The sequence below is a fragment of the Rhynchophorus ferrugineus genome, unplaced genomic scaffold (assembly GCF_030347505.1).
Source record: "Rhynchophorus ferrugineus isolate W39M unplaced genomic scaffold, kcgeb_rfMv2 rfM1, whole genome shotgun sequence".
In the NCBI taxonomy this organism is placed as follows: Eukaryota; Metazoa; Arthropoda; class Insecta; order Coleoptera; family Curculionidae; genus Rhynchophorus; species Rhynchophorus ferrugineus.
This window is the reverse complement of record NW_027472580.1, coordinates 26,681,488-26,700,406: the sequence shown is the minus strand read 5'-3', so window position 1 is coordinate 26,700,406 and position 18,919 is coordinate 26,681,488. Positions and strand designations below refer to the sequence as shown.

The 18,919-nt window shown below is 31.1% G+C and overlaps 1 protein-coding gene across 7 annotated transcripts in view; it reads right to left on the bottom strand.

Annotated features, from left to right (window-relative positions):
• Pde11 (Phosphodiesterase 11) overlaps positions 1-18,919 on the bottom strand; it is a 456,074-nt gene that overhangs the window by 149,496 nt on the left and 287,659 nt on the right. The window contains exon 1 of one of the 7 annotated variants that reach the window (XM_076419159.1): positions 16,271-16,628. The exons of 5 other annotated variants lie outside the window; for them this stretch is intronic. The gene's annotated coding sequence lies outside the window, so the exon portion shown is untranslated. Of the gene's footprint in view, positions 1-16,270; positions 16,629-18,919 lie in introns of those variants that run through there. One more of the 7 variants, XM_076419158.1, reaches the window with a different exon arrangement.

Genomic DNA, 18,919 nt, shown 5'->3' with positions numbered 1-18,919 from the left:
ATTTTCATGTTTATACTGTCAACGTTGGAAGGCAAATAAATGTAATACAGAGAATTTCGTCAATAAATATCAGAGTCAAATAAAAAAGCCATCGGACGTTTGAGTCAATAGTGGAAAAAATATTTCGAACTAGCCAGAAGAAATAGAACGTTAATGAATAACAATAGTTTGATATTTTGTTTAGTCTTGGAAGTTTTTTATATAACTTACCAGTTTACACACTCGAATTTTAATTATCTTCTTGTCATCATAACTAATCATCTAGTCACGATTGTGTTCTACAAACTAATAAATTATTTCCTTGGAAATATTATTGATGTTAATTTTGAGAATTACACAGTTAGTAAAGCTAGGGTGTGCCTATTTCTAAAAAACATTTAAGTGGTTATGAATGCAACAATTATAATAAAATAAGATTATTTAAGGCCATATTTAAAATGAATAGTAAGTACTCGTGTTATCCATTAATAAGTTTTATTGACGAACTAATTTTGAGACTATAAAAAAAGCTGCGTTATCAACTTCCAAGTACTTCAAAAGAGATCGAATGAATGACGTGAAAACAAATGAATATTGCTGGAAGTTTTGGATATATTTGATATTGATTTGAGGTAGAAACGCATTAGGCAAATAAAATGTGTCATAATTCATAATTCGGTCAAATATAATACTGCTACCCCGTATAGTATATTCTCCAGATTTAAACCCCTCTCACTATTTCATGGTTCTAAACTTGAACAAGTGGACAGGTGCTAAGAATGAAAAGGTTTCTAGATTTTATAGGTCTCAAGAAAACGTAACATCTGGAGACACAGGACAAAATTAGAAAAACGTTGCAGCATAGGTATTAACTGAAAAACGGATTACGCTGTGAAATAAAACTCCTTTTTTCCGAAAAAATTGTAAAAGAGTAAATCACGTAAATTGACAAAGTAACCTACTACTTTATTATCTCCTTTTGACAAGATTGAAGAGAGTAAATATAATATCCAGATACTATAGCAAAAAAAATAGATTACGAAAAATAGCCATAAATATATAAAATAACTTAAAAGTAACAAAACAATGTATAAAGTAACTTACAATTAGTTAGTAATACCTTTTGATAATTAAGATTATTTTCTGAAAACGAGTTTTGTTCAGGGACGAATACATTTAATTTGTTTTCCTCTAATCTTAAGTTCTAACAAGATTTGAGTTCCACAGTCTAAATTTTTTTTTATTTATTATTTACATTGATACATTGTTACTAGTCTTTTCCGTCTAACCTACAATTTGTCTTTATGCTAACTTAAATCTGTCTCTGGTGAAATAATGTTTATACATGTCACTGCTGAATGTTTTAATATATGCACCTCACTACACAACACTACGCAAGATCAGATGGTTTGATTCTTTTGAGTCTGTGTCCTGTTGTGGTGGTATCCAAAAGCTGCAATATTTCAATATTCTCATCAGAATAGTCTTTCCTTATGCGCCCTTGCAATTCCCTTGATTTCTTGACTGACTGTATCTATCTGAAGGTCTCGATGTAGGTAATCAGTCCTATAGTATTTGGGTGCACCCACAATACCTCTCAGGACTTTGTTCTGAAAAATTTGTATTTTATTTATGTTACTCTTTGCGGAACATCTCCATAATTGAACTCCGTATGTCCATAGAGGTTTCAATATTTGCTTATATAATAGAAATTTATTATGTACTGACAATTGTGATTTTCTTCCAATTAGCCAGTACATTTTCCTATATTTCAATTCCAGTTCTTTTCTTGTCTTCTTTATATGTTCCTTCCAGCGAAGTTTTGCATCGACATTCATAGCGTTGTTGCTATAACGACAGTATTATTTAATGTTATTGGTGCTTGTACGGTCTGTTTCCAGGTGAACTGCACATGTACAGATTTACTTTCATTAATTTTTATTTTCCAAGTTTGTGTCCAATTATTTATATTGTCACTTGCCTGTTGTAATTTTCGTGAGGCTTCTTCACTATTGTCTCCGACAGCTATAATCGCAGTATCATCAGCAAATGTAGCCATGGTGATATTTTCCATTTGTGGTATATCACAAGTGTAAAGTAGATAAAGCATTGGTCCCAGTACACTTCCTTGTGGTACACCTGCTTTAGCTTCTTTTATTGTAGAGTAAGCTTCCTCTTGTTTGACTCTAAACATTCTGGTTGTAAGGTATGATTTTAATAGTTCGGTGTGTTGTTTTGGTAGCATTTTTTGTAGTTTATGAACAAGGCCTTCATGCCTAACCTTATCGAAAGCTTGTGATAGATCTAAGTATATAACTGAGCATACTTTTTTACTTTCGTAGGCTTTTTCAATAACATCTGTTATTCTGTGGACCTGTGGTCAATTGGTGAGTGCTTGTTAATAAACCCAAACTGGTGTGTTGGTATTAAGTTATGTTGTTATTATGTTCGGTTTTATTCTTTTCAACAGGAGCTTTTCAAAAACCTTAAATATTATTGGCAGCAGCGATATAGGTCTATAGACTTTTATTTCGTTTGGTGGCTTCCCAGGTTTTGGGATCATTATAATTTCCGCCATCTTCCAAATGACTGGGACATGTTTTAATCTAAATGCTGTATTGATCAAATTGGCGAGTCTTATAAATCCCTTTCTTGGTAGCTTTTGCAGTAATTCTCCGGTTATTAAATCGTAGCCTAGTGATTTCCTGAGGTTAATGTCAGTTTTAATAACTTTGGTTAGCTCTTTCGACGTGACTAATTCAATCATCGAATTTTCAGCTTCTATATCCGGCAAATTATGTTCAATATCTGTGTCGTTTGGTTTGAAAGTTTTTTCTAGATATTCAGAAAATCCTTCTGCTTTTTGGTGATTGTCACGTGCCCAATTCTCACATAGGTCTCTTATAGGTGGACTGTGTAGACATGAGCGCTTTAGATATTTTATGGCTTTCCACAGTGAGTAATCTTTTCTTTATCATCTGTTAAATTTCTCAGATAGTCATTTATGGTTTTGTTTTTAATTTCCAGTACGGTCCAAAAAAAAAAGAGATGTATTAATTTCTATATATAGTATTTCATGAACATTGAATGAGGTGCAGTAAATCTTAATATTCCATGACTATGTTACAGTGTGATAAAAAAATTCAATAGTTACAAGAGATTAATTAAAACCGAAAATTTAAACTAAATTCAAATCTTAATCCCAATCAGTGACCAATTGAGCCTGATATAACTAGGTTTCTGTAATCAGTACCAACTATTTCTACAATTTTTACCATTAATACTATATAAACTGTCTACAAAATGCAAGCAATCGATATTCTGTATTAATTGTAATTTTTTTAAACGTTGATTGTCATGTACCTATCAACTGGTCTTGGTATTCCATTATAAATTCATGAAAATTACAATTTAAATCTTGAATTAAATGGAAAAATGCTTTCTCTTATCATTTAAAACATATAGGGTATATTCGAGCATCTAATTAGATTGGTCTTGTTCGTAATTTAAATTTTTTCCTCGATTCAAGGGAAAGTAATTATATTAGTAATTAGTATTATTTTTAAAGTTAAATTAATAAAAATAATAAAATTTCTATTATAAACAATATCATGTGACTAAACGACAGTTGGTCTAAAATATAAATATAAATAAAATGATGATATAAAAATTTTCTAAAGTCACTGTAGGCGTTGAATAATCATAAGCAGTGGTCTTGAGGCAAATGGAATAATACCCTCCTTTGTTATTACGTTAGTTAATTATCAATAAAAATATAAATTACTTATTAATCTAAATTATAAGATTAGCTGTAATCTTTTATTTCCAGTAGGCGACGAAAGGTCAAGTGTTAATATTTTCGAATAATACTCAAAAAATAAAATACGCCCATTATCTACCGAAAATAATTTAAAATTTAAATCAAACAGAAACGGCTGGAACACAGTATTTCCCTTAAGGTTGAATGTAAATCGTTAATATTTCATTCAGAAATCTGATTCAGCGTCGACTCGATGAAAATTATTCTATAATTAGATGGAGTATAATTTCTCCCTCTGGGCAATGGGTCTTAGTTTTTCCCCACTAAAAAAAATTAACAAAAAGTCCATACAGAATACTATCAGAAATTTAATTCCTCATAAATTAATTGCTGTGATTAGTAGATTAGCAATTATTAACTGGAAATTGCGATAAAATCGATTAATTAAAAAACAATTTGTATAAACCTTGATATGAATAATGTAGTTGTATTTAAGAAAATGTATTGAGAATAATTTATGACGAGAAGTTTTCAACATACTCTTGAGGATGTTTGTTAAAGCTTTATTTAGAAAAATTTAGTTTTTACAAGAGGTAGTTGGAAGAAACAATGTCTTGTGAATATGATGATGTAGATTTAGTAGGTTTTGACGGATTTTGGACGTTTAAAGTTTAAACCTTTAAAGAAGAAGAAGAAGAAGAAGAAGAACTTTAAAGGATTTAAAACGGATGATGATCCTGTGTATTAAATCGCATCTGGTACATTTGTAACCAACTTTATCTTGAAGCCTCATTTCCAGGCATCACTTTTTAGTATGTATTATTTTGTCGAAGTAGAAAACTTTTTCAGCGCGTTGAAAATGTCTGAATTTGCACTAAGTAAATCGCATTTGCGGGAAGTTTTACTTTTTTAATCGAATGCTATGTCAAGCTTATGACAACCATGCAACATCGATTTCAACATGTAAATACTGATTTCGACGTGCGGCGACGAACACAAAGATCGTTCTGGGCAGTTAAAAAAAATGAACTACGCAACTATTTAAAGACATAACTACCTGAACACCTCTTACGAAGATACCAAAAAATGGGTCAATTCGTCGGTAGCCTCAAAAGGCTATGGTTCCATGATTCTTTCGAGATGGAATCCGTTAATTGGCTGAAAGATGGGGAAAAGTAGCGGCTAGCGATAGACAAAATTTTGAATTAAATGCATTCTACAGATTCTTCACAATAAAGCTTCAAAAATCGTTAATGCTTAACTCAAACGTAGCAATTTCAGTTTAGAGTCGTCTCCCATGATGATTTAATTCAGTTGGAATATTTAATTCGATTTTTTCATACGCTTTAAGCTTTTCACTACGTTTTTTTTGTGTATTGCGCCCAACTCCTGATAGCAAGTTTAACTTACGTCAGTCCTACAGAATAATCTCCTATCTGCAGAGATTTTGAAATTAAATATTTCTCGCGAAACTCGGATCAAAACTTAATTAAAAAAGTCCCATATAGCAATATCTTCTTTTGTTGGATGGAAAAGAGTTATTTGTGCACTACACATAATATATTACATTAGACTAACTTTCCTATATTAAATTTCACGCACAGCGTCGTTTTTCTAGTTTCGCACAAAATAACGAGAACTACTACCGTATGTACCCCTTAATTATGATCTCTTATAACGCCATGTAGCTGGTCCGATAACCTGTTAGATGTTAAATCATAATGAGTCTTGTTGCAGACGCGTCGCGCGTGATTTAACCTAGAATATAATTACAGACAATCTATTTTTTGCCTCTGGGTTTAATTCACATCAGTCAAATCTGAGAATTTGGAACTTATTCAACGCTATTCTCTCCAATATTTATTATGATGTTAACAGGTCAATTGAAAAGTCCCCGGCCTGACACATAGATGGAGCTACTAGAATTAATTTAATAGATAGAATAAATTTAGTTAGCCCTAACCCTCAAAAGATGCGTGTATAAATTTGCTAGCTGTCGGATCATTAGTTTGTGAATTATAGCATTTGGAGTGAAGCAACTTTTATTATTGTTTTGACACTGCCCCAGGAAAATTAACCATCAAGGATTGGTATGCTAAGTTTAGACGTGGTGAAATGAGCACCGAAGACGGTTAACGCAGTGGGCGCCCAAAAGAGGTTGTTGTCAATGAAAACATTTTAAAAATCCACAAAATGATTTTGTAAATTGAAATTGAATGAATGGATGGAACATGGCCTCATTATTTCACTCTGAAGTTCAATCGACATGCAACAGTCGGCTAATAAGGTTATGGCGTCTGTATTTTTGGATGCGAATGGAATAATTTTTATTAACTACCTTGAAAAAGGAAGGACCTTCAACAGGGACTATTACATAGCGTAAAAAACGGTCGGATTTGAGGAAAAAGAAAATGCTGCTTCATCAAGACAATGCACCGTGTCACAAGTCAGTGAAAACGATGGCAAAAATCCATGAATTGGGCTTCGAATTTCTTCCTCATCCACCCTATTCTCCAGGTCTGGCCACCAGCGACTATTTCCTGCTTTCAGATGTCAAAGGAATGCTCGCTGGGAAGAAATTTTCATCGAATGAAGAGATGATCGCCGAAACTCAGGTCTATTTTGAAGCAAAGGACAAATCGTAGTACAAAAATGGCATCGAAAAGTTGGATGGTCGCTATAATCAGGGTATCACCCTCGAAGGGAATTATGTTCAATAAAAAAAAAATTACCAAAAAAATGTTTTTTTGGCCGAGGACACTTCTATTGACGTGTTATATTGAAAAATTTATAATAATAAAGAATTAGGATTGATTCTATCTATGTACTCAATAGAGGAAGAATGTATTAATATTTGCTTACTTATATTATCAACACATATTACTAATGCTTATATAGTTTAACGTATATTAATATGAAATATATACACCAATATACTTCATAAATAAAAAAATATATAAAATACTCGACTAGTAAAATTGTTTACATTATTTACAGGCATAAATTATGTTTTTACTGTCGTTTACACAATATTTAGGAGTAATACACTGACGTTGATATAAAAAAACTCAACATTTTTCTAGCTGTTAATTTCTTTGATTTCGTGAGTATATAAGTATCAAAAACATCTATTTTCATTGTACAAACCTTTGAGTTTTAACAGGAAAGTTTTAACGGAAATTATTGTGTTTACCTTTTATATAACTTTTAAATGGAAATTTAATAATACATGTGTGAATAACCATATTTACTAAACATATTTATGTTGATAAGTATAACACATTTAAGGACAATCTAATGGCTAAAATGTACGAGGGATATTCGCTTCCTTCTATTAAGTTTGCAGAAGATGTTTACATTTAATCTTTAAATATTTATATAATATATTCACTACTCTTTACAATAGTTATGTTGGAAAAAAACTCATATGTGTCATAGCATTCTGGGAAAAAACATTTCTGCTTTTATATCGATCTAATTTTATCGTACCAGAATTATTCAGTATCGATAACAGGCCATTATTTGGTTATAATAAGTACAAGTATTCAAGCACTTAAAGTAATATATACCGAAGAAGCGTTTGTTGCTCTGAACTGGTGCGTGTTCAATAATAGAAATCAAGACTGAAGTCGAGCTCTTCTTATTCTTTTTCCATTGTTCCGAAATACTATTACTGACTGACAGCGATAATAATGTGGGCTTATTTGCGGAATAAAGATTAGATCACATTTGTGGGCTCTTCAACGGAGGATTATCTCGGTAAAATTAGCTTAAAAATGACAATTTTCCTTTCTCGATGAGAGCCCGCTTAGGAGTGATGGGGATGCTGAATCATGCATATGTTGCTCTGACCTACACCACTTGATGCCGGAGCTAGCTTCCTTTAGATATAAAATATGGGCTAATAACTTCATCGCCTGAAAATCTACACAGATATGTTTAGTCTTAAAAATTTTGTTTATTCACCTAAAAAATAGCTGTATCGGTAATTTTAATTTTATATAAAAATTCGGAATTTATTTCAATTTTTTCCGCGTAAGTCAACAGAGAACTAGAGGTTTTCACTTAAAACTTGTGAAGCTCTTCTAATTATTTCTTTTGATGCTACAAGGAACCTGGGCAAGACCAACTACACTATAACATTTGGTATCTGTTTGATCAGCAAAACTATTAGGGACCTGCATGTATTTTGATCAGCGATATCTGTTAGTAATAACAATTATTTACATGTTGTTGCGTTAAACAACCTAACCTTACTGTGAAATTTGACACTTATTTGATATTTGCCATTTATCTGTATTAAATAACAGTTTTCCATTTAGTATTATCGAATTATTCAGTATATAGAGACGCTAATAATGGCGCAAATTTTATAAGGTGGGGCAAAGACCCGCTACCAATTAGATTTTTTTTAATTGTAAATATTATTATGAATAAATATACGCCACAAGAACAAGCAGAAATAGTGACAATATTTATTGAAAATAATTGTTCGATTATTGCCACCCAGTCGAAATTCCGTCAAAAATATCCTAATCGTCCAGTGCCCTGCAACAGTCGGTTTTGGGGAACATAGAATCCTCAATTAATTCAAGAAATGGTCCCTATTTTTTTGAAAATGACTAAGGTGTTACAGTCACCGTTACTGCTGAACGGTGCCAAGGCTTGATATGAAGTTTTCTTGTACCTGAAATGGAAGAGCAAGGACTAGAGGACACAGCTCGTTCACACACAAAGACTAATTTCGCGAACTAGCGATTTATCATAGCTAACCACATCTCCGGATTTAAGAGTTTATGTGAATAAGTTCCAAACGATTCAACATCTTGAAGATAATATTCGTCACAAAATTGAAGAAATTCAGCGTCAGATGTTGCAGATTATCATAAAAAATGCCTTACAAAGAGCCGAAGGTTTCATAGCGAATCGCGGTCACCATTTAGCCGACAAAATTTTTCAATCACAACGAAAAAAAATATAGAGACCAAAAAAATTTTTTATAAAAACCAAACATATCTTTTCTTTGAGCAAAGTTATATACAATCAAAATGGTAGCGGGACTTTTGCTCCACGTTGTATTTTCGATTTATTCTTGTTTTTCGATTAAAAGAATTCCCATCAAAACCGTTTAAACTTGCGATAACATAAATTGATAGAAAATGCTATTATGCGCTTTATGTTATTGTAAAGTATTTCAACGATCCCAAGTTCAAAAATTCATCAGAAATCAGCAATGTTTACCGACGTTAAACGAACAAATTAAACGAAGTACTGTTGCAAGAAAGACCACCAATACCCAGTAAGAGACATCAATTACATGGCTACAGGTGGCAAAATTTGTGAAGTATATACAGTTGCACCTCGAAGTACCGCCGCAAATAGCATACTCGCCAGACACAGCGCCTCTTGATTGCCACTTATTCAGATAGACGCAGCATGGCTTGATACGGATACTATTTACACTATTTTGATACTTGAATACTCTGTTGAAAAACTCAAAATGTCTGATATTAAAAACTATAAGTTTTACAGTAAATTAACCAATATGAATGCTTGTACACTGGAATATTAAGATACCTATTAATACCAAGGTGAATAAAGGTTTACAGCTTGAGAAATTTCATTTCTGGAAAACTGTTTTCATCTGGGATTAAAGTAAATGTAATTTGTTTTATCTGACGGAGAAGTCAGCGTATGGTGAAAATCCAATCAAGCGTCAGCAACTAAATAAAAACGTGTGTCCCATTCTAATTACTGAACATATGGGGCGAACTAAGGGCTGGAAACAGAGGCTGTCTAGGAAGTCATAGTCTAGAGAATCAACTGTATAAATGGCTGCATAATAAATCTAATATAATTAGAAAATTAGACTGACTGATCGTCTACTAGAAATGGTAAAACTGACTTATCTAATATTGAATAATGAAAAAGGAGATATCAAGGATAAATGAACTGTTTTTCTCAATTAAAGTTTTTTTTTTTGGTTTTGACGGATGTCGTCGTTTCGCATCTATACAACAGTATGGTGTTCATATAAAGGGGAGGGGAACAGACATGTAAAATGTATATATAAAACAATAAATTAATAAATAAATAAAATTAATAACACAAATAGGACGGCCGGCTTGGTTGGCGACCTATTTGGCTACTGGTAAAGGCGACGGGATGGTCCACCGACTGTTGCGAGAGTCGCGGTCACGAATCCTGCTGGGGCATGGTCGTAAATTTATGTATGTGATTGTTTAATATTTGTGATTGTCGTAGGCAAGAGTGTAAAATCCGACAAGGAAAATGATCCCAATCACGCCAGTATCCAGGCTGAGTAAGACCAGATGTCTTCTGGGATGATTTCTAAGTTGGTCACTCGCCAGTCGGTAGGCTAAATGCCGAGGACCGTGGTTCGGAGCCCATGTTAAACTGTAGGTCCAGTCCAGATAAACCCCTAGTCGGTAAAAGGCGGCTTTACAATATAAAAAAAACAAATAGGGGGGGCTAAAAGTATAAATAGCGAATATACAATATAAAAATGAACACAAATTAAAGACTCCAAACAAAACTATAACGCAGTAGAGGCTCTATCCAGATAGCACCCATACCGAAGTGGTATTGGTTATTTGGTTAGTGACACTTAACTAGACTAGATAGGCTAGATTCTATGGAAAAAATAATTTTCTCGTAGAAATCCGAGGAGTCTGTCTGCATTTTTTCATGTTAAGGCATTTGTAAAACTTTGCAGCCTGTACATAGCTTTAATCTAGCTGAACCATGTAGAGTCGATCAGTGTGTGGTAGACTGAAATAAGGACATGGTGACAAAACTCACAGCAGGCGGGGTCGAAGTTATCAAGTTACCGTGAGAGAAACGACAGTGACCCAATCTCAGTCGATTCAGAGTTATCTTGTAGCCATTCAGAGAGAGGGTACGGATGGTCGACAGTGAGTCGGTGACCAGGGGATGATTGAACTTTTGATGATTGATGTTTTGTGAAACTACTAACGAAGTTTTTTATTATCTAAAGCAATAAACTAACTTGTAGCGGGTTATACGGACTTCTTTACCAGCTGTCTGTATAATTCTGACAACATATACGTGTATATCGTTTGAACACGTTTACTTACTTAACATATATAATTATATACAATAGTCGTTGTTTTTTGCATACTATATGCTTAGTGTAACCGATTCTTTACTATTTATATTATACATAATGTACAAATTTATACAAATGTTAAAAAAATATTGATAAATTATAATATATTTAATACAAAAAAATAATAACATAGTCTTCGTATTTTGTTTCCTTATAAATACAAAAACAACTGCTTTTTATCAACACTATTTACAAAGCAGGAATGTCGTTAAGAAATGATAAAATATTCTTTCTATCTGAAAAAATGTTTGTTTATAAATCCAATTTATAAATGTGTATGCTGCTCAGATGTTCATCTAACTTAGATAAACAAGTTCCTTATCATTCATTAATCATTGATATTAACTAATTTAAATAACTATATTCTTTGTTATTATCATTTGAATACGATAGGAATAAACGAAGGATATTGTGACATATCATTTTTGTTATACGATTACGATTAACTGATTTTGTTATTTTATTTTTACTCATTTTGTTGATCATTCTTACACGTGATCCGAAACTATTTTACATACATTATTAATTTAATATAAAAAAATATGTTGTATTACGTAAACAACTAGTGTTGATAAAGTAGCATTTCTGTTACTTAAAATTGGCCAGCAGAAACGTTGTGATTCAACATGAACGTAACTGTTTATAGATGAGTGAAAAATTCTGCCACGGAATAATCATCGCAATTTATAGAAATGGAATTCATTTACCCGTACATCGCTGTTTTAAGTATTTCGAATTCTATTAAATGTTTTCTACTTGATTATGTGGATGCAGTAATATCAATTATTTCAATCGAGATGTTAGGCAAACACTAAAAGTAGAAAGAGAGGCTTGAAAAGGTGAGGCTGCCGATTCGGAAGATTCGGTGGGAGTGTATCTTCCAACTACAACGTTAAAAGCTTAGTGGAAGTTTCGTAAATTCACATGATGGGCTCTTAATTCAAACTCTACATTCATAATATGTAACTGTCAATAACCTATATTATGAAACCTATCTTCCTGACGACGAGTCAAAAAGGAACATTAATATAATCACTAATGCATGGATAATTACCGCTAGAATGGGTCATGGCAGATATGTTCAACGCCGACGGAGAAACGTTATTTCAATGACTTGAGATTCTGACTATACAAATTTTTTTGGGAGAGAATATTGTTATGGAAGAAAATATAAAAAAAGAAAATACACTGAATAAAGAAAGAATTGTTAAAGTACTGAACAAAACATATAATCAAGACTACAGGCATTTATACTCATCATACCGATTTTCGTATTCCGTCAGTTGATGCAAGAACGTATCAGATGCGGAACTGTCATTCTTGTTAATTTTCTGTTTTCTATTGACTGTATACACTCGCCTTCATGTTGAACATCATGTATCTTAGGATGGTTTCATTAACATTCGATTTATCCAAATTATATCTCCGATCACACAAGCTGCAGAAGCTCTCTAAGGCGATTTAAGATAGTGCAAGTAGAAGAGGGTACATATTACAACCAAAACTAAAATCATTCCTACCGCATATATTTTCAATTCTTCTGGACACTTGAACTATTACAGTAACACATCTGTTAGCTAGACTAGTTTGAAATGTGATGTATGAGCTAAATTCTAGGTTTTTTATTTCTGATTGATACTAATATAAGTCTAGCAACATCAACAGCAATGTTGGTTAAGAAGTAGACTCACTACATGAGTTCCGACTATTTTATAAGGTGGGGCAAAGTCCCGCTACCATTTTGATTTTTTTTTAATTTTAAATATTATTATGAATAAATATACGCCACAAGAACAAGCAGAAATAGTGACAATATTTATTGAAAATAATTGTTCCATTATTGCCACCCAGCCGAAATTCCATCAAATATCGTAATCGCCCAGTGACTCACAACAGTCGGTTTTGGGAAACACAGAATCCTCAATTAATTCAAGAAACATCATGGCATTCACTAAATACAACTGCATTCATGCTGGAAACACCAATGGTCCAGTTGATTCAAGAACGTATCAGATGCGGAACTGTCATTCTTGTTAATTTTCTGTTTTCTATTGACTGTATACACTCGCCTTCATGTTCAACATCTTTATCATCCTGAACATCATGTATCTTAGGATGGCTTCATTAACATTAGATTTATCCAAGTTATATCTCCGATCAGACAAGCTGCAGAAGCTTTCTAAGGCGATTTAAGATACTGCAAGTAGAAGAGGGTACATATTACAACCAAGACCATTCCTAATGCATATATTTTCAATTCTTCTGGACACTTGAACTATTACAGTAACACATCTGTTAGCTAGACTAGTTTGAAATGTGATATATGAGCTAAATTCTACGTTTTTTTATTTCTGATTGATACTAATATAAGTCTAGCAACATCAACAGCAATGTTGGTTAAGAAGTAGCCTCACTACATGAGTTCCGACTATAGTTGAAATTTTATTAGAAAATGTATGTTCAAAGATCAAAACATAGCAATAAAAATACGTTGATGTTTGTTTAGTAATTAGATGGCTCAAATAATTAAAAAAAGTTATACCAAGACAAGATAACACATAACATAACAATACACATAATAGTAATAAATATCCCTAACTAGGAATACATGTAAATTAATGTTGCTAATTAATTTATTTTATAACCGCTTTTTTAAAAATTAGTTATTTATATTAAAAGTTATTATAATACTTTTCTTTTTCATACACACATTAATACAAAATAACGAGTCTAAATAATTACATCATAATTTGTTTCACCTACCTAGTGTTTTTTTAATATAAGTTGAAATTTGTTATAAAACATGAGTTTATTCTTGTTGCAATTAAGTGATTAAATTCAACAATTATAATTAAAGTAACTGTATGTAATTAATTATTTACAACCATAAAACTATTTTTATTACTAGGTGTATGCTAATATTAACAAGAAGTTGTAATCATCACACAGGAATTAAAATTAAAAGAAATTTGAGGACTATTATTTAATAAAACTACTAAAGATTTTTCTTTATCATATACAGATTAAAATTATAAAATAACCATAAAAATTACACAGTAATTAGAATTAAAGTTAATTCATGTTTCCTTGTTTCATGAAAAATATAATAATTACAAACTATGACAGCTAGGGAGTTAAATCTTTCACATGCTAGTAATATATTCGTCTTTTTTCAATGAGATAATTTAAAGAAATATAGTCAAGTAGGACTTAACAGGAATTTAGCAAAGCTGTTAAATCTATAGAACATGAATTGTTGTGTTATTTCTTAACAAAAATACATCGCAACTTACAAATTACAAATAAGTTAGATTTAATTAAATGTACACTCATTTAAAAACAATCTTTCTTTGAGATAAAAGTGCTAAAACCTATAACAAATATATAGCTATTCAAATTAAAGTACGTGTACTTTTCCTTAATCAATATATATTTAAAGACTATTATGATCATACGCATATTAACATTGTCAAAAAAAAACATAAAAACTACACAACAGTAATACGCAATGTGATTTAAGTATCTAATTTTTTTGAACAAAAAAAAAACCTGAAGTTCTGGTCAGTCAAGCCATTGATCTAAGCAAGATAAAAAAGATGCAAAGTCCGAAGACTGATGCGTGGGGTGAGATTATTCCCTTTTAATGTCATGATGTACATGTCAATGTTGTCATATTATAAAAAATAATTTTATTATATTTGTGCTCCTAGGACGATCATTTTTAGAAAATATCATTGATCATTCAGAAAATATATAATTCTAATATAAGATCTTGAAAATAGATCGTTTTAAAAAGGTCCAAATAAAACTTGATGAAATAAATGTAATATAAACATTTGCAAATTTTTTATATAATACAATGTTATTGTTGTTAAAATATATAGGAAATGGCAAGGTGAAAGATTCACAAGGAAAACTAAATTTCAAACAATACTTCTTTATTAATAACCCATAATAATTAGAAGTTAATCAGAATAAAATTAGGGCTATTAAAAAAATACAAAAAAGATAATTAAAACCAAGTTTAATTATCAAACTCACAATTATGTTTTAATTAACATGAATATATTATTATTATTATAAACTCTAAAGTTATAATGAGATATTATTTGGTAATTAAACAGCTTTAGGAAAGCCCAAATCTAGCCGATTGCAAATTAATACGAACTTATGTAAAATTGACAAACCTAAATACATTTCTTTGTTGATTTATGTACGAAGTTATTTTAATATATACGGTTAATGACTATTATCCGAAATACAGTTTCAGCGATATTAGAATTATATAATATATTTATTTTAAATCCACATAATTATGATTAAGAAAATTACTGTCAATAAATTATAATCAACTAAAGTTGTATCGAACTTATTTTTAGATGTTTTGGGTTTAAACTTGAGAAAACTGATAATTCACTGGTATATTGTTAATATATACTAGAAATATTCTATACAGGACGAAAAGAACGACACTGCCTTTTGTGTATTACTGATTTGATTATTTAAACAGGTAACAAAAGACTAAAACTGTTTTAAATATCTATTTTGAATTAAAGATTTGTTTATTCTGTAAATGCAGTGAATAAAACGTCTCCTTAATAGTTCAAGTATACATTTAAAACTATTTCAAACAATACTTCTTTATTATAATCATAATAATTAGAAGTTAATCAGAATAAAATTAGGGCTATTAAAAAAATACAAAAAAGATAATTAAAACCAAGTTTAATTATCAAACTCACAATTATATTTTAATTAACATGAATATATTATTATTATTATAAACTCTAAAGTTATATTGAGATATTATTTGGTAATTAAACAGCTTTAGGAAAGCCCAAATCTAGCCGATTGCAAATTAATACGAACTTATGTAAAACTGACAAACCTAAATACATTTCTTTGTTGATTTATGTACGAAGTTATTTTAATATATACGGTTAATGACTATTATCCGAAATACAGTTTCAGCGATATTAGAATTATATAATATATTTATTTTAAATCCACATGATTATGATTAAAAAATTGACAAAAACTTGATAAAACTGATAATTCACTGGTTTATTGTAATATATACTAGAAATAGTCTATACAGGATGAAGAGAACGACACTGCCGTCTGTAGATTACTGATTTGATTATTTAAACAGGAAACCAAAAAAGACTAAAGCGGTTGTGAAGATTATCAACGTTATTCCGAAACAATTCTGAAAGTTTTTCCATAACGATGCGTCGTAAAAATGGTCAGTTTAATAGATCAACTAGACAGGAATTCCCTTGCGCTCGAGGAGCAGTTTCTGGGGCATATACAGGGCGTTACGAAACGGTCGTCACAGACGAAAAAAAGTACCAGCCGACGAGATATCTCGTGATCCTTACCATGAGGAAGCGATTCCACAGTTTCCACGCAGCTACGTAAATCCAACTGAACGATAAGGAAAACGCACGTGCACACCACACTAGACGATTATCAGTATAACAGCGAAAAAAATAAAAGAATACGTCGGTAGTATAATCGCGCAGTAATTTTGAGCGGCACAGGCGCAGTACATCCGATCACAAGTGCCGCGGGTGAATTTGTCCGTTTCCCGGACGACGAAAACAAAACAAATGAAAACTAAAAACGAAAAAAAAAACAGCGGCGGTCTTCCCGACGAGATTGCTACTCGACTGGCGCTCGTATCCGGCCCACAAACCTTCACCGCGTACGGAAAACAACTGAAGGCTCTCGCTGTGTGGATTTCATTAGCATTTGGTTCGTTGGCTCGGGTGAGACGCGACGATGCCAAATTGCGCGCCGTTTCATATCATCCTGACCTACAAAATAGTTGTGGTTTTTATGCGAGTTGGGTCAGTACGTTTCGTATGGCGATCACGCGGACCTAACGACACGTTTCAAACTCCAGAAAAAAGCGATAAATAATGCGCGCTGTTTTTAATTTCGAAAATGTCGGGTAAACAATCGGGAAGGTTGATTGGAGGCACTCTGGCGTCCCGCATCTGGAAGATTTGTTCGCTCTATTCTTTTCTGTCTCATTCCAAGCGTCCCAATGATATTAAAAATCCAAATTTTTTTTATGTTCTAATGATATTGGCTCGTTGGAGCACACGTAATACATGGACATGTATTACGGAACACACTTTAATTAGTTTGCAACTTTCAAGTTTATTTTTCCCAAAACATATTTTTTGGTTTATAATAAAATAGCTCTCTCAATTTTAATCAGACTCATTTAAAACACTATTCGTATCTGCTCAGATAGGATAAATATAGAACAGATATGTACCTGGGGCTTTTAATGCTGATAAATAATTACACTTACACACTTAAATACTTACACAAAAGATCCTGTTGTCAATATACAGATTTTTAAGAAAAACTTTTTACATGACATTTTATATTTATAGATGGAGAATATATTAAGACAAAGAAAGTGTTCCAGATACCAAATTCAACGATTATTTTATATTTTAAATGTTTAAAAATATATCTGTATATTTGAAAAAACATACTCCAAAGTTTCACTAATACCCAGAAAGTAATTTTTGAGAAAAATATGCTTTTTTGGCATACGTTTAATTTTTTTAATTTTTCGTTCTATTTTATGTGTTAATTTCTATGTTCGAAAACATATGCTCTAGAGACTAAATTTCGCTCAAATCCAGTGAGAATTTTTGAGAAAAATATACCAAAAAAATTATTTTTTGTTGATTTTTCATTCTATTTTGTATTTTGAATTTATACATAAATATATTTCTATACATGAAAATATATGCTCTAAGTCTTCTTATTTCACTAAATCCAGCGAACAATTTTTGAGGAAAACAACCAAAAAACCTTCAGTTTTCGTTTATTTTTCATTCTATTTTGTATTTTAAATTTATACGTCCTCAAGTCACCGATTATTTATTATTTTTCTTTAATGTTTCAGTCTATTTTAGTTTTTCTAATTTATATTAAAATATATTTCTTAATTTGATGATATATGCTCTAAAGTCAGTTGTCAAAATTTTGAGATAAATATCTCAAGGACTTTCAACTTTTGCTTGGGACAATCACAAACCGACAACCGCCCTGTCGCTTTTACCACTGCGCCAACCAAGCCGGGATAATTTTTTTTTACTTTGATTACATTACATAGATTCAGTAAAAATTGAGTTATCATGTCGAAATCGTCTCGAAAAAAGTAGTTTCGAAAAAAGTGTTTGTATTTAAGTTTTGTTTTTAGATACCGCGTCACCAAAACAGATATAACTTCTATTATAATTTAAATTTTGAAAGATCCTCTGAAGATTATGTTCTTACAAGGTAAAGTTTTGAAATCGTGAGAAAAATTGATTTTTTTTAAACTTCTAGACTAGAATACACCTCTTAATTCGCAATACTTGTGAACATGTTGGTTTCTTTTTTTAATAGCATATTAATGATAATTAAAACATTGCGTTCAAGAGGATCTCGGAAATAATCCTTGTTCAAAAGCTGATAATATTTAATATCAGAACGTTGATCTTAATCATTTTTCATGTGAATTAATACGAATAAATACGTTCATTCAATTCGGTTATCAATTATAATGAATGGTCGAAGAAGAAATGATTTTATTAGAATCGTTAAAAATATATTTAAAAGTAAATTTATTGCATTATATGTAACACTCAAACAGACCTCTGACAATGCATACTTGATTATTTATAGGAAAAAAACGTTACATCAGACAAACTATAACAATAAATTTTTAACAATAATTCGTTAAAAAAAATTACATAAAGTTGTGTAATATTATTATTATCTATTTATTTATCTATTTACGATGTTAGGCGTTAATTAGGCTTAATATTTTTTAATTCTTTAATAATTCCATGTAAAGTAATTTAAATATATTATAGTTCTATTAACAATAATTTTATTGCTTTATTTACTATACAAATAGTAAACAAACATGTCGAAATACATTTTAAATTTAGCATCTATATGTTGAAATTATTAATTTCGCAACTGCTAGCATCTTATAGAGTTTATTAAAAAAA